The sequence below is a fragment of the Pseudopodoces humilis genome, chromosome 5 (genome assembly GCF_049639895.1).
Source record: "Pseudopodoces humilis isolate 2021_Gansu_Grassland_sample_001 chromosome 5, ASM4963989v1, whole genome shotgun sequence".
NCBI lineage: Eukaryota > Metazoa > Chordata > Aves > Passeriformes > Paridae > Pseudopodoces > Pseudopodoces humilis.
This window is the reverse complement of record NC_142204.1, coordinates 52,022,524-52,039,922: the sequence shown is the minus strand read 5'-3', so window position 1 is coordinate 52,039,922 and position 17,399 is coordinate 52,022,524. Positions and strand designations below refer to the sequence as shown.

The following is a 17,399-nucleotide window of genomic DNA, read 5'->3' as shown; positions in this document are numbered from 1 at the left end:
AGGGGAGTTTGGTTTGTTGACCCTGTTGCTGTGCTGCCTCAGCAGCTCCCGTCTGGAGCACCATGGCACAGGAAGGGACGCGGAGCTGCTCAGAAAGCAGAGCCTTGGAAGCCAGCGTGGGACACAGAGTTACCGAGGAAAACCGAGTCAGAAAACATCTGGGTTCTTTCGAGTCATCCTGGAAAAAGATTTAGACTGCACTGAATAAAAATATATACTCAGTAAAGAAGTTTGGAATAAGAAAAGGCGATGTCACTCTTATATTTCAATCAGCAGACAAATTCACCTTACTTTGGAAGTGGTCCATTCCCAGGAAACATGAGATAATATGGATAAGTTATATTTGGTCATTTCTACACCATCAAATCTTCCACTGAGAAATGAAAAGATTAAAAAGATTATCATGTTTTTAAATACAATGAGTTGATCAGTGCTACAAAGTCTATTTGAGAAATTAGGCAATCACATTCCTCTAGGAATAGATTTCAGTAGATGTGAGACTCTATTCGTAACACTTTTCTGTCTGTTTCCAATTAATATCTTAATGAGCAAGTTTTCTTCAGCAAGCCTCTTGAGGAAACAGCAAATTTTATTTGAAAGGAGCGAAAATTTCTAAAGAAATACATGTTATCTTTTTCCATTAACATTTGCCTTAAAGACTGATTGAAAGAATTTGATTGATCTGGTCAGAAAGATTGAGTGCCTCAGAAAATACAATAAATTTGTGGGTAAGTAACCTATCCCCAAAAATGACAGAACATAAAAAAATTAAATATTTAATGTAAAATCCAGGTACTGCATTCTATTTGATAAATAGGCAAACCATTATAAGTTAAGATAGTCTGTTAAAACTAAAGCAAATTTTTATTTCACAGGTTTGATGACAACATAAAGAAATTCCTTTTCACCTACTTTAGTTCCATTACGTTGAATTATGTATATTCAATAATGTTTTGAAGAAGAGAGACAAGTAAGACAGTCCTCACAGTGCTTGTATGTCTGTAGGTCAGGCAGTAGCACTGTGAGCCAGAGACACTGACCAGGCAGTGCACAGGAGGTTCCTATCTCTCCTCCCCGTGCCATGCTCCCAGAGGTGTGTGCCCAGCAAGGCTTTGCTCCCACCACTGCAGCGTGGGCAGCGCAACAGCCTGTCACAGGTTACCAGAGCTGATCACAGAAGTTTTAGAGACACTTTTTGCTTGACTTGAGTTCCTCTCTGCTTTCTAGATCTTGAGCCTGAGGGCAATTTTTTGAGGCTAGCATCAGCAGGTTCAGGAGTTAATAATTTAGGATTTTTATTCAGCAGCTGAAACTGGGAACAGGCTGATGGGAGAGCTGGGAATGGTGCTGTGAACTAGCTAAACTAGGTGTGAGTTTGGAGTGGGACTGAGTATTTTAAAACCCTTGTGTGGCATTTTTATTCAAAGGTAAAGGGCCTTTGCTTGAGTTTCTTTAAGTCATTGTAAGAGTATTGGGAGGAAGGGTGAGTCAAATCTACTTTTAAAGCTAGGAAACATTCAAGAGAGGATATGATCCAGTTTAGATAAACTACAGCTAAGACAGATAAACTGCTTATAGCCTCACTTGGCAAACTCTGGAAAGCCCTGCTAATGGCAATTCATGGTTTTAGTTCTTTTTATGCAAGTCTGTGATTCCTTTATTTTGAATGAATGAATAAATGAATGCACACAGTAGAGAAGGACCATATGTCATTTCTGGTACCACTCCTCCCAGTTAGCTGCTTTTGCTGGGAAGAGATCGGCTCAGGAGTGCAAGAGTGCCGTAACTGCTCTTACAAGACCTCTGCCAGTGCCCAGGCACTGTAACAAATGGGAAAGACCCCAAGGGAATCATAGCAGACTTCTGGGGTGAAGGAAGGCCCATTTGTCCTTTGGACCTTCCCTCTGCTCTTCTTGGTGGTGTCTTCTTTTGCAGAATGTACAGTTGCAGTGGTTTGTGGTAAGGCAAGATCCTGTTCATCCTTTGGGCTTTGGGCAGCCTGTTCGTCTGGGGTCTGAGGGCTCTTACCCTGCTCATGGCTCTGCCATCAGCAAAACTGTCTCTTTGGACTACAGTTTGGCTATCATTAAAATAGTTGTTTAGGACTTTGTAAAGCATTTCAAGATTCATGGGCTGGACATGCTATAAAAGATCAGGAATTTACTGTAAATGTTATGTGATTTAAAAGCCAAATATTACAAACAATAGGCATTAAGCTCTTTTTGATGTTTGGCTTCATGAGTTTTCAGTCATTTCTTCACACCACATAGGTCAAACTGTATGCCTTGATCAGTGGTCCAGCATCTTTGGGAAGCACTGGCAACTGGGGCAGAAGTTTTAAAGCCGATCTGCAGAGAAAATCTGCTGTGTCTGAGATACATGGGACTTGCAGCATGCTTAGAATAGACATGCCATTTTTTGAAAAGGTCATATTCAATGCTCAGATGTCACTTATCTGATCTCATCTGTAGCCATGAACATGAAAAGAAATGCCAGACTAAATTTTCAGTCAGAAAAAAATGAGCATGTTTGCAGAAATCCATTTACAAGCTAAACCCAGCCAAATGCATTCCTTCATAAATGAAAATTATTATTTTTTCTGTACTCTATATTTTGCCAGACAGCATTGAAGGAAATCCTCCAGGTATTGAAAAGCAATAATAAGTATGTAGGAGTTAGCAAAGCTGGTTGCCAACACACCAGGCAAGGAGCTTCCTGATGGCAATCAGCAAGCAGCCCATAATCTCTGGGAGCAGAGCAGAGGGGTCACATCTCCCCGAGGTCTGGGCAGAGTGGCAGGCCAGGGCTGTGAGCACACCCTGCTCGGTGCTGCACCCCAGACCTGGCTCACAGCCAGTCCCACTGCCCTCGCTGCTACAAAGCTGCCAAGTGAAATTGTTCCTCTCCAACTCTGTTTGCCAAGATTGCACAGGACCAGTCATGCTGATTGTTCATTATAAAGCCCTAATATATGTTTAATGACAGCAATTTTTTTTTTTTTTGCAACGCCAGCTGGTATTTTAATAGCCTTAATAATAGCACTTATTAGTAGCATTATTACTTGTTTGTGTAACACTCCACCTTCACTGTGCTACACCAGCAGGAACTAATGAATGCATTCTAGGAAATTGATCCACCTGAAGCAGATTTCTTTGAGTAAAGCTTTAACTTCAGGGAAATAGGATGAGAGCTAGGTGTGGGAGTGGATAGGAGAGAGATTTAAAGTTCTTTTTGGATTTATAGAATAGCTTCCAATTCCTGCTGATGCAGAAATCAGTTTAAAAATAGGTAATTCCACCTGGGCCATTTGTGTGCCTGCTGCTTCAGACTCAGCCAAGAGCAGCAGACCTGCTGAGCAAGCCAAGCTGACGAGAGGTAGGAATCCAAGATGGGGAGATGCCAGTGTGACATCTTTCAAACAGTCTTTTCCATCCATCCTCCATATGACTAAAAAAATTAATAGTAAGAACAGACTAAATAAACCATATTATTGGGCTATGAAATCAGGGGTTTCTGATGAAAGCAGCTCCATCAGCAGCCTCACATATGCAGACATTGGGAAAAAGAAAACCAGGCCTAAGACTATTTTAGGTCTTCTGTTTGGCCTCGAATATTTTGCTTTACTCAAAATAGCTTTCAGCCACAGATTAATGTATGAAGTTGGCAAGATAAAATACTAGGCATATAGACAGAAGAAGCAATTTACAGCTTGCTGCTGAGATCAGGCCCAGCCCCTGGGCCAGTGCTATAGCTGTAAATGATGGCAATAGCTATAAAGGTTTTCAAGCTGTTACCCAAAAGATGGTAGTCAGCACTTCTGGTAGAGGTCAGGACATGGGTGATTCTGCAGAGCGTCAGTGGGAGCAGATGTTGGCCAGACTTGGGCTGAGCACTTGTTCAGGTTGGGTACTTGACTTCTGCTATTTGTCATGTACTTGGTTCACACACTGAACATAGGCACCTTGACAGTCCTACACAGATCATCTTTTACTGGCACTACCCTTCTCCCTGTGCCTGTTTAAGAATCTGGTTAGCATCAGAGAGCTGGTGTTAATTTTAGGCACAGTTACACTTAGGTCCTCTTTGGACTCACAGCAGCTCCCAGGATGATTTGTGTCACTTTGACGCAGTCACCCAGGCTCTTCCTTTGGATCCACATTGACATCCAATCCTTTTGCTTTTCCTACCCATCTGATAAGAGAAATTATCCCAGCACACAAGTCCCATTTGGCTATATTCCCCTTTCTTGCCTTTCACGTATTTCCTGTCTCCTTCCTTCCTCTACTGCCCTAAAAGCACAAGACCATAGCAGCTACTTTGAGGAGAACCTGTAATTGTTTCCTGGGCAGCCACTAAAAAGATTGAGACATTTTTCCTTGTCAAAACTCCACCAGAAAAGCCAAGGACTGAACTGGCAGTTCAATGCTATTTTTCACATACCAGATGAAAGGTTTTCTAATCTATTAACAATTAGCCAGTTCTGGAAGACTCAGGGTCAGACTCACAACTGGCATAAATCAGAGAAACCAGAGTCTCTGATTCATTTTCCAAATGGTAAAAAGTTCAGCAGGAGCTTTAAACTGTCAATGTTATCCATCCAACAGCTGGCTAAAATTCAGAAAGATAGCACATTTTCTGTAATGCTCTTTGACATTAAGTATTCCTTATGGGACAGATATAATCAATACAACAGCTGAAGTGAAAATTTAGGGGTTAAAAAAAAATAAAACCCAAGAAAGCATGGATCTGATAAACATAAGTTTTAAGAATAAGAGTCAAAATGAGGAATCAAATTTTACGTCTTTACAGATGTGTGCTTGTTATCATAATGAATCACAACTAAGTTTTAACAGTTCTTCTGTCTCTTGGATGGAAGTTTGACATTCCTGTCAAAGTGACTGGAAGGATTTTGCTAGCTGTTGGTGAGGGTGGACTGCATCCCTTGTGAAGCCCAATTCCCCAGCAGGTGTGGATACTGCCTGTGCACACAGCACTGTTGTTGCATTTTGTTTCCTTTCTCTTTTCAGTTCTGCTTCTCAAAACATTCAACTCATTGCTGTTCCAGACATATGTTCTAATGAAACTAAAGGCCCAGGAGCTGAACAGACTTGGGAGAATTAGAGTGGCAAAGGAAAATGGGGAAAGTTCCAGAATCTGCCTTTTCTCCTGTAACAGACAAAGACTTTGTCTCAGGAGATAAACAAACATTGCCTTAACTTATCAGGCCATGTATTCTGGGAAGTCCAACCCAGGTCTTTCTTGAACATCCATATAGATTAGAAAACTTCTGTAAACTTGGTAATTCTGAGGGCACTTCTTCCTACATTTCCTTCAGCTGACTGACAAAACAGAACTGGCTTGGGGCTGCTGCTCTTCAGTGTATGCATCTTATTTCTGGACATAAGTAAGGCCATACTGTTTTCACATTGTTGGGCAAGCATGTCACTGCTAGTGAAGTCTGTATTGTATCAAAATATGACAATGATATATATGATATTGAGTCATATTTCATTCTACAGACCAGAAACTCTAATAATCATTTAGGTAAATGCAAGACCAGACTGTAAATTACATATTTTCTTTAGTTTTCTATTTATTTAAAAATATAACAAAAACAGTTGCTGACATTAATACAATCAGATACTCTTTAATATTTACTATACAATAAATCACAATGCAGAATATAAAGAAATATTAGAAAATGGGTATTATTAAAATAAAAGCACTATATTCAGGGAGTGGAGAAAAGGATTTTACCACCTATAGGAACACCCACTTCTTCCATCTCAGGAGTTACTTGTAAACTTTTTGTGCTTAAGTTGCTTTATGTGAATGGTATTAAAATCTGTATCATGCTCTAATAAAGAGTGGTTCTCTTGGTAGCAGAGGTGTGTATTAGTTTTTATTTCAGAAATGCAGTCTTTTAAACTAAGGACTGTTTCCCTAAATGCTCAGCTGCCATCCTTCCTCCCACTCTCTGGGAGAAACTCACCGTTGTCCCATTTGTTTAACATAGATGGCTCTGACAGATACAGCAAAAAGCTAGGAAAGCCTTTGCCTTCAGTACTGAGGCCATTTCAATGACCTGTGCCTGAAAATTTGGAAAAAGGCTGGGCTTTACTTTGCAAATTCCATGTGCAGCAGGAAACTGCAGAGCTGCTCCAGCTCTAAACAAATCTTCAGGGAATAAAAATGCTCAAGCCTTCACCAGCCACATCCAGTGAGGGTTAAGAAAAGAGCCACATTTTCCACACTTCTAAATACCGAGAAAGTCACATTTACTTGAGACTTCATTTTTCTGTAGGCAGTTTGTAGTTTTGTAGGGAAACTGTGAAAACTGATCTGAGTAAGCAGCCTCATTGACTAAGTTAGAAAATCCTGAACTAAATTTGGAGCCAGTAGAAAATTCAGGTACCAATTCAGCAGGTTAGGGTTCAAGACATTGTAAGATTTAGATGTAATTCTGTAATTTTCAGAATGTGGCATTCCTCAGTCTTACATCAGTGGAACACAAGGTGGAAGTATGTGTGAAAAGAGAGAAGAGATACGTAATTTGTTCCATATTTTCAGTACAATGGCACTGGTGATTAAATTATTTAATATAAGCATAAAATTATCAGTCACGGTTTAGGGTATAAGGACTCAGATCAGTAGTTACTTTTTAATCCACTCTACATAAAAATGGTAATAATAGAAAGAAACTCCTATTGATCTGACTCATTAGGTGTACTTAGGAGCCCTAGTCCATCAATTTCAATGTAGAACACAATTAAAAACTAATGTGAGATGCAATCTGTACAGTGTTTAAAGTGCTATATTTAATAGTGTTATTGCTGAGTTTAGGCATCATTTCAGAGAGTTAAGCACCTGAATTATGCCAAGGAAAATCTACTTTGCACTTGACTGTCAAACTGATTTGCAGCAAGGCCCCAGTCTGGGATTAAGATCAACATCCAGACATCTGGAACTGGTTGAGTGATAAAGAAAAATCCTGACTGTAATATCAATCAGCAGAAATGGGCAAGAAGGTGCAGAATTACCCTTCAGCTGCCTTGAGGCTAAGGCAAGAAAAATAATTTAATACTGAATAAGGCAGGATGGTTGGGATGAGGGCTGCTTACACTGGATCAGAATTTCTGATTTAATTTGTAACACTAGCTGAACCTTGCTGTCACATGGATCTGTACCTCCAAACTGGCTGAACATACAAATGGGGTTTGTCTGATTGGATCTACATGAAGAAAAAGGCCATGAATTTTACAGCCACTTCATGTTATAACAGCAACCAAGTGCCAGTATCAAACATCTGTCCTTTTCCAGGATGAGAGGAAACACGAGAAACAAGAAGATATCTTTGCTAACAAAAGCTGGTGGGAAATGCAGAACACAGTGCCAGGGAATTACTAAAAATGAATGGTCCAAATAACCTGAAATTTAGAATTAGTATCAGATTTCCCATTTGAAAGTGACTCATAGAAAAGCTTGGTAGGGTGATCAGCAGATGTCAGAGCAGTTTTCCTTCCGTCCTGTTCTCATTCCTGTCTACAAAACTATTTCAGTAACCTTGGTTGCCTCTGCTAAAAGATTAGATGTGCTGAAAAGTGTACATGGTTTCAATTATTAGCGAGATACTAGCAGATCTGTATCTGTTTGTTAAGTTTTTGGTTAGGCAAAACAACATTTAAATTATTCTCATACCTTATACCAAAAAGTATTGTTAAAATCTAAATCACATAGGATATCTATTTTTTATCTAAATGCTCAGCAGCTTATCAAAATCTTTGCCTCATTTGACTAACAAGCACTTTCAGATATTTCTGTGTTTAGGTGTCTATACATACTTCTTTAAAACATGCTTTTGCTTGCAATGCATGCCTTCTGATTTATTTTAGGCATGTTCTAACATGGAAGAGACACCTGTCAAGATCACAAGACCCTCTGGTGTAACTCCCTGGGAGACACCCCAGCTTGATGCTGGGCCTACTGAAACCAAGGCAGCTTACCACTGACTTCACATGGCTTTGGATCAGACCATCAAAAGCACCAAGAGGGTCCTGTGCTTATCTTCCCCCTGACATTTAGTTTCATGTATTATTTCCACTTGATACTGCAAAGAAATGTTAAGTCTCACAAACATGAAAGAAAGAATCACAGTTTGTACTATAATAGGAGAAAGTATGTTTATTATATTTAAAAGCATCCTTCTCGTGGATGTACAGAGATTACTTAATATTATCACTACCACTCAGTAGCTATAATAACACAAATTGAACTTCAGTCCACTGCACGAACAAAAGTGTAGCTAGAATAAATTTTTCTACTGTCAATTTCATTACAACACGTTGCATTATGTTCCACATCCCATATTGCAAGTTTTAACCATGCAGCTGCTGAGAGCCAGGGTGCAGATTTTCACGCCTGTTTTGGTATCTAACTCGTACTGTAAAAAATTTAGTCACTGTATTGGTAACATTTGGTATGTCTAAATCTTAAGGATATAGGCACTGAGAGAAACCCATGACGTGAAGTTTATGGCATCTGATTCTTCACAGGATGCTCTATGATGGTTAGATCCCAGGAAAGAAATGTGCAAATGCCAGCACATCAGTTAAAGACAGCAAAATGCAGCCAACAGGAAACACAAAGAGAAGAAAACAGAAGTCCAGAAAGTTATAAAGTTATAAATCAGAAATTATCTTCACAGGAGAACAGAAGAGAAAGGATTTGATCTCAGAAGTGGAGCTGATACAGATGTTTGGATATGTAAGTCCCACAGCCTGTGTCCAGCCTCAGAAGGAGAGCGATGCTAGCAGAGGCGTCAGAAGGAGCGCCTGGTCACCTTTCCCCATGAGAACAGACCCCATTGGTGGGGCTTGGGGAGTATCTCTTCACCGTGCACATCCTCTCACACGGCAGATCCCAGCTACCTGACCCTCACAAAATCATCTGGTCTGCCAAGACTGCTGAGACAGAAACCAGATAAAGCCCAGTGGAGGTGCTCTCCCACCTAAAAGGTGAGCTACAAGTTTAGTTTCCCCTTCAGTGGATATATTCAGTGGGAGAAATCTGGGCCTGCATACCGGGATACCTGGATAGACATTTATACAGGATTCACTAACGCATTACAGACAGTTGCAAATTTATCATATTCACAGAAGATTTCATAAAATACTGTTTCACTACCCTGTTTTTCTGTTACTGTGAGTGCAACTGCCTTTCTGTAAGATGTGACTTTAATGGAGACAGCAAGAAGAGTCAAACTAACATCTAATTCAGTGCTGCTCAGAAAATATTGAAACATTTTGTTTCCTACTAACATGTACTTCAGTCCTACAGCACAAGCAAAATGTCAAATGAATCATTTTTACACCCTTCCTTTGAAAAATCCACCACAATCATACTCTGATTTTTAAAAAACTGAATTTGTCTGAGAAAGCCATTCGATTTTAAAAAAAAATTAAAATTCTCTAATTTTTCTCACTATAAAAATATGTTTCAGAAAAATTTTGGTAGATATCCTTAATATATTTTTTGAAAATAAATAGCCTGAATTTAGTTTATATTTTTTTCTTTTAAAGAAGGATCATTGCAAAGTCAATTAATTTCTTATTGATTGGCTGTGGTTTGTTCACAGTCTCTCCTAACCTAAATAGAATCTAAAATATTTATCTCTACAATGGAATTCTGTTAAAAAGATAATGGAAGTTCTTCTCACTTGCCTTCAAGAGCTCTATTAACATAATGTTTGTTCAATGCACAATTGCTTTTCTAACATAGTTATTACAACAATAACTCACTGAGGATATATGAGGATAATAACATATGTTTAAAGAAGGAAAAGCTGCAAAGAGGTGCAAATTCACAAAGGTCAAAGCCCGATGGGATCTTTAAGGTTCTGAAACAAAAAGAAGTAATAGGAGCAGGTGGGAGTTGGATGTTATGTTGCAAATGTTTGCCTGGATCAAATAGAAAAAAAAAGCAGGGAACTCAAAATAGGTCTTACTGATCCCTATTTCTCATATGGCTGTTTGTCTATTTTTTATCCAGTTACACATATTCTAATACAAATACATATATAATACTCCTGCCTCTAGCACTACTTATTAATTTTATTTTAAATAGTCATGGTTTTAAAAAACACAAAGACACAATTTGTTTTGGAGTAGAATATATGCATTCTTCTCTCAGTATATATGTACACTAATATACTAATACTTTTTCTTCCTCAGCTCCTGACTGTTTTATTCCCGTTTGTCTTATGGAGGGCTCAAAGCATGAACACCTTCATCACATTGACCATGAAAGAGGAAAGCATGAACTTGAATTCACTCAAATGGAAAAGAAACTAAGAATCTCCCTTCATCATTCTTGTTCTGGGAGAATGGTCTATCCAGGAGGGCGTCCAGTATGATATGGGCAGACTCTTCCTTTCTTTACAAAGGAGAAAAGTGACCTTGTGCTGTTTTATTCAGAAGCAGCAGTCTTCTGCTGTCCTGGTGGTACCTGACAGCTGAGCAGAAACCAGACTTCTAGACTGCTGAACAGCCTAATCTCAGAAAATGGGATTGAGAGCCAGACATGCTCCTGAAATCTGTGCATTTTTGACTCAGCCTCCAAGGTGCTCCCCTCTCTTTCTGTCCTTTATGGACATTAAACATCAGGGCACAGCTGCAGGGTTTGGATTTTGTCTGGGACAATGATACGTTCAGCCCCCAGCTGCAGAGCATGTGAAACTTTTCCTTAGATCCACTCTACCTTTCCTCTTGACTGACTGATGCCAGCCCTTTGATTAAGCAGTACTTAGAGAAGATAACTGCAAATCTGGGGAAGACAGTCTGCAGAGCTCCCTGAATGGTGCTCAACAACTTTAACTTCATCATAGCCAGTTCCTTCATAGCCCTGACAGCAGTGGCAGACACTGTCTCTGCCATTATTTCTAGATCTTCATTCGATGTTTCTCCTCTCACAATAAATCACTGGTTCTCCAAGGCATCTGTCTGGAAGGCCTTTAAATTGAAGTGTAGATAAGTTGAGGCTCTCCAGGCTCTTTGCCCACACGATGCATTGTCCTGACAAAGATGCCTCCTTCACACCTCAGCTGCTGCTGTGACATTGATAATGTAGGGCTCAAATTCAGAATGGATGAATTTTTGCAGTTCTCTGCAGTTGCTCCGTAAAAGGTAGAAATTTTAGCTAATATGAGACTACATACTTTTTATCCCCTTTTACATTGTAAAAAATAAGCAAAATGTAAGGAGTCTGCATTAATTAATTAATCCGGGATAACATAAATTTCATTAATTTAAAGGATTAGTAAGAATTTTTGTACAGAAAATATAATCCTATTGAGGCACAAACTACTTTAGCAACTTGCATTCCCCAGGAAACACCAGTGTGTAGATCTGTCAAGAGGCCATGATATATGCTAGAAAAGCAGGTGGTATCAGCGTGGCTGTGTGGTAAGACTGTGGGTGTCTGGAGCTGATGGGGAAGCTCCAGAAGCTTGCCTTTGTCACTTGACTGGGGTGGAAGGAAGTTCACCCTCCTATTTGTATTGATTCTGACAGAGACTACATCCAAATGTTTAAAAAATTGGCTGAAGTAATTGAATTTCCTGAAGACAACTGAACACTTATTTTCAGCCGTTCATTCTCATGCTGGCCGGGTTTTCTATACTATCTGCCAGGAGAAAAACAGCCCAGAACACCCATCTCACACAGTTTTAAGGAAAAAGTCTTTTTTTATGACAAAGTTTGATATGTGGCTTTCTGAAAACTGCAGGACATGGCAGAGCCTCAAAAATCAATCTTTGATTTTAATGTGGCTAGGTCTGATATGTAGTACAAAACCTCTCCATCTGATCTCAACAGCCTGCTTTATTTTTCTTGCCCACACACAAGGACAGTTCTCATAACCTGACAAATTGTAGAGCACCACCAGCTAGACCTTCTCTGGTGTGCTAATCATACTCTAGATAATTTCCTAGTGTTTTACCCAGCTGGAAGGGAATTTGACCAGGATGATAACTACTGAGGAACAGTCTCCCAAAATGCCTGGTATTAGCCATTGGCTTCCTGCTACTGGCTGCCTATGAGCCTCACAAGAGGCTTGTTAGGCCAGGAAGAGCTGACCATGTTCCATGTTGTCCTAACTGGAGCAAAGGCTGGTTAAGCAGTCAGCTCTGCTAGTGCCAAGTACTCAGGACTGGTGCAGTCAGACACTCTCTATTAACAGGATAAAAGGAGGATCTTACACAATGCATTTAAGTCAGGCTAAGGTTTACCTCCAAGGAAGTTAAATTCATACCTCACCAAATAACAATGCCTGCAGCTCCCAGATCGTTCTCTCCAATAGTGTTAAAAACATCTTGCTACAGTGAAAAAAGTAAAGATATTACTGTCAGGTTAATTCAGCATTTCACAGCCTTTCTAAAGAAACCCAGTGGTATGTTATGTGGCTTTCTTAAAGACTAGGGCTTCATTCTCATCCACATGAACTATATTTTATTCTGGATAAAGGTTTGCTGTCTAGACTACAATGAATATTAAACTAAAGTTGCAAACTTAGGTATGGGGTGAGATGTTGGTAATAAGGAAGTGAATTTACTGGGGAAAAAAAAGCATTTTAATCCACTTTGATGCAAAAATTTAATCACAGTTATTTGATAACTCATCAATTACTAGAAGCAACTTAAATCCTTTCATTAAAGTGGGATTTTTTACACAAGAATTTCCCAAAACATTGCCTCAGGTCTCTTTTTGTTGATAAGGGGAAGGAGAGAGACATTTTGCTATGTCAATCAGTTGTTTTCCAGTCTCTTTCCAATTTGAAAGCTGTGGTTCCAAGGGCATGCATTGTTCTTGCTGCTTTCCCTAGGAGCTCACTCAGATTCTTATAAAAACCTAGAAAAAGCAACTGTAAATAGGCTCACACTATGAAATATCAGGATTGTGCGACCTTAAATGAAAGAGAAAATGCAACACTTGGACAATTTTAAGAATTTCAGTTACAATATTCTTTTAAATTTATATTCTTTCTAGTTTTGTTCCAGAGAGATGTCTTTCACTGACCTGATCACAGAGCAGGCTGTAAGGAGAAGGTATTTGGTGCTTGGATATTTATCCTTAATTTGAACCATGGCTAAGGATCAGCAACAAGTGAATTACTATGCCATAAACACAGAATTTGAAAGGCCATTGATAAGCGACTCCCTAGACACCACTGAATTAGGGGATGTACATCAATAATTGACTTGATGTGAAAAAACTTCAGAGATATGTTGCCTGAAAGGAGAAAAGAGGCAGGAACTGGGCATAAAATGGCAAAGAGGATGCAGCAGTTATTGATGTCTGTCTACCCTCTCCTTGCAAAGCTAAGGAAGAGCAAGCTAAGTAAAACCACCAAGGCAGGTGTCTCTGTCTCCTTCAATGTCTTTAAGACCAAGAGAAGCGAAGCCCCTTGCTGGGAAGTGCAGTGGGTGAGTAATGGCAGGGATAAGGGAGTGGTGAGACCTCATAGAAGAGGGAGCTGATGCTACTTCTCAGACAGGATGACAACTTCAGATTCAGTACCTGGGATGAAAATTCAAACATAGCCTTGAAAAGCAAATGCAGCTCACTTGCTAAACTCTGAAACAGAGAAACTGGGGTCTGCTGGTGGTGCAGTCACTGTCTACATGTAAGAACAGGACCAGGGCAGTGACAGACAAATCATGCTGCTATTTCAGAGGAAGTCTACTGCCCTCATGCATTCTGTGAGGATGTCCAGAATCACACAAAAAAAGCCTAGGGTAATGGTCTTCTCTCAGAAATACTGTTCTCTGTGTGTTTGTATGTGTTCAACAGATGGGAGCAGTACTCCTCTGTTCTGGGGCACCATTGGCCTGGACCAACATAGGTATTATGGGACTAAATTAAATGGTTTTGAGGTGGAGGCATGCAGAAAGACTGCTGGTTCCAATTTTCCATCCTTATGTACAAAGAACAAGTTGCTAACATCTCTGCCTCAGTTTCCAGTCTAAAAAAAAGGGCAGGGAGTGATTACTAGTGATTAGTGATAACATACCTGACCATGAGGGAGGATTAATGCATTAGCAGACTCCTATGTACTACACCAAATTTCTGAAATCCTTTTAATCCATTCAAATGCTCTCTTGAGTACAGCCTAGTTAGGAAGTAAAGCAAAAAATAATAATTTTTAAAAAGAAGATATTCAAAGCTGTGTTTTTCCTTCAGAACATTGCGCTCTTCAAAGCATGTGGATAATTAGCATGAACCAGCAGAGCTAGCCCAAGTAGGAGGTTTTCCATCCTGATGCACCATCTGCAAGAATGGTTAAAGGATAAATGCAGCCTACATTCTTCCAGTAGAAACTTTCAATACACAGAACTAATAAAGGCTCCTCTCTATAGCCTAGTCAGGTATACACAAATACAGGTGAAGCATAGTCTTGGGATGCCATGGAGGAAGGAGCCCTATGGATTCATTCAACCTAAACTGAGAGAAGTACAAAATGTTTTTGACTGTTTCCAAGGGGTTTCTAAATGTCAATGGAAAGATATAGGGCTGCAAAGCTATTCCAGAGACTGGAAAATTCATTGTTCCTCAAAATGTCAATCTTTGGGCAGAAACCAATATAGTTCTAATCATGGAAACCATAATTATGACAGTCAGGGTATAAGTAGCATTCCCACAGGCCCTTTGGTTTGCTTTCCACTGCTTCATAAAAGCTTTTTGCACTTTCTTCAAAGGAAATTCTTAACATCCAAGATTTAACATAATTTGCTGAAATATTCCCTTCCATTTCAGTAATGACTTTCCTGGACTTTCCTCTGTAGACATCTTTTGCACCACAGCTGCAGGCCCACTAAGGTCTCCAAAGTGCTCAATCTGTAACTGCTACCCCAGTGAAGACCTCAGCTGGGATATAACAGTTAATGCCATGCCTTTTTTTTTCTGGATGGGTTTGAAAACCGAAGTTTTAGGGTATGCCACCATTAACTCAGATTTCCTGTTATGTGCCCTCTTCCTTTAGCTAGGGGGCTCCAAATCCTGTAGAATATTTTCAAGTTCAGTACATCATACCTCAGGAAGCACAGTTCTGTCAGGCATTCCAGGAGTCTTGAAAGGCTTACTCTCCCAAACTGGTGGTCAGGCTGATTTTAAAGCAAGAGAAGCGCAGATGAGTGGTATGTGCAGCCATGCCAGGGGCTGAAAAGTGAACAATGCATAACTGCATTCTGTTTCAGGGAAGTACTTTCATAACATAAGAGATGACATTGGACAGATCTCCCAGTTTGTCTGTAGAACAGAACAGTAACAGAAGAGTATTTATTCCATATATAAATTTATGAATTGGCATCAGTCAATTCTAAGGCATCTACCATGCTAATACTGCAGAAACAAGGTGAGCACAATCTAACCCAAACAAAGGGGGAAATTCTCAGCCAAAGTAAACTGGTGTAAGTCTGGAAGCTAGCATACTTTTTATGTTTCCAGCATACTGGAAGCCCGCAGTTACTTTTCTCATCAATTCACCGAGGGTGTTGCCACCACTTCAGAGGGCCCCAGGATATCTCAGTGGCTGTTGCAATGGAAAGCCTGATGAAGACATGGTTTCCTTATCATTCAAGCTTTCTCCATAACAACCAGAGTAACTCTAAAATCAAACCTTGGCTTTTATCACCATCTTCACAATTTAGTGAGCATCCCTGGAGTGTCTATGCGGTGCCAGCCAGAGACACTCCAAATAGCTCTAAACAAGCACACATATCTCATTGTCATTGTGCAGTACCATAAAGGGATCCAAGTTCAAACCCTTGGTAGCAGTAAAGCAGATACATGACCACTTGTTCTGAGCTATTTATTAGCCTTGCTACACTATCACATGCAGCTAGTGCCTTCCAGACCATGTCTGATATCTCTGCACAGCACTGCAGTGTGCAATGTGGGCTTTGTAGCTAAGGCCTGTGCCACTACCACAAGCAGCATCATTAATCACAAGGTCCCTACAGCAAAACCTACATACTTATATGTAAGAGAGAGAGAGTTGCATGATTTTCCAGCTCCAAGATCTCCCATGCTTTCAAAACCCTGGGAAGATCCCACTCACCTATACAATCAGCCATCATGGATTTGTATTTGAGTTCTATTGTTCTTCTTCCTCAGTCTTAGCCTACTTTTTTATCTCTCCTGGGATTGTGACCTACTGGAGGTGAGAATCATGGGTGTCATACGGGCAGCCAGGCTTTTAGATTTATACTGCTGGGAATAGTGTAGCTATGCTATCCTTCCTTTCTCTCAAAACTGAAAAACAGTGAGGAATATCTACACACCTGAGGTACTTTTATGGGCCTCCCCAATCCCACATTTTCCTGTTTTTTTAGGGTAGGCCTAGCATAACCTAATTTCATCAAAACCATCAATATCCAAGGTAATCAACCTAGGCATTTTCAATAAGCCTTTGATTGTTTTAGGGTATAGTCTTCTGACAGTGTGAGACACCAGCTTGTTTTACAGCACACAAGGTGTGCCTGTTCCTCCTGCTGACCAGCAGGCCATACAGAGGACCAGTGCAGTATGGGGCAGACACTGCAGAATTCAATGTTTTATCAGAGAATCTCGCCCCATGAGACTCACAGTACATAGCAAACCCAGTTTTCCAAACTCACTACCCACATACCCACAAGTGCCATACCAGCATTACTGAGCTTTTTGGAAAATAGTGTTAAAGAAAATTAGCCTGATTTGCCTGATCATCTCTCAGAAGGCATATACTAGAAATCAAACTTGGCAAAGCCACTCAGGGCTTGTCAGCATTAGAAGGAGGCCAAACTGAATTTCTCACCAAAAGTCTGCACAGGCAAAGCTGGAAGAAGGTGAGCTTGTTCTTTTGAGGAGACAATCAACAAAAGGACCACCTTCAGAGAGTCAGGCTGTCCCATAGCTGCAGAGAGATGGAGAAAAGGGACAGGGACCTCCTGCCAGCCCAGCAGCCCTGCTCCTTGCACCAGCCCATGCCTGGGATCAACACGTACTTCTGGCTTTCCAGGAGGGTGCCATGAAGGCTGCAGAATTGCTGACCAGTGGCTCTGGCAAAAAAAAGAAGGAAAATGCAGACCTTGCTGTGCTGGGGTACTGTTGCTGAGCACTGCTCTTGCAGTTTACAGAAAAACTGAGCTGTAGCAAAATCCTGCCAGAGGGCAGCAAATCCCTACAATTTTTTGTTTCCCACATATTGAGGTTCTGAACAGCAGCAAGCTGAGTTTCCCCCATGGGAGCTGTACTACCATCCTGCCCCTCTGCTTCCAAGTTTGTACAGTCTGGTCCAGGGAGGTGTCACTACCTGTGCTGAGCACATCCTCAGGTGATTTAGGTCCCATTTCAGGGAGCACTTCCCTG

At 40.4% G+C, this 17,399-nt stretch overlaps 1 pseudogene; it reads right to left on the bottom strand.

Moving 5' to 3' along the window:
* Nucleotides 1-12,262: 12,262 nt before the first annotated feature.
* Nucleotides 12,263-15,261, bottom strand: LOC148184349 (hyaluronidase-4-like; annotated as a pseudogene).
* Nucleotides 15,262-17,399: the final 2,138 nt, after the last annotated feature.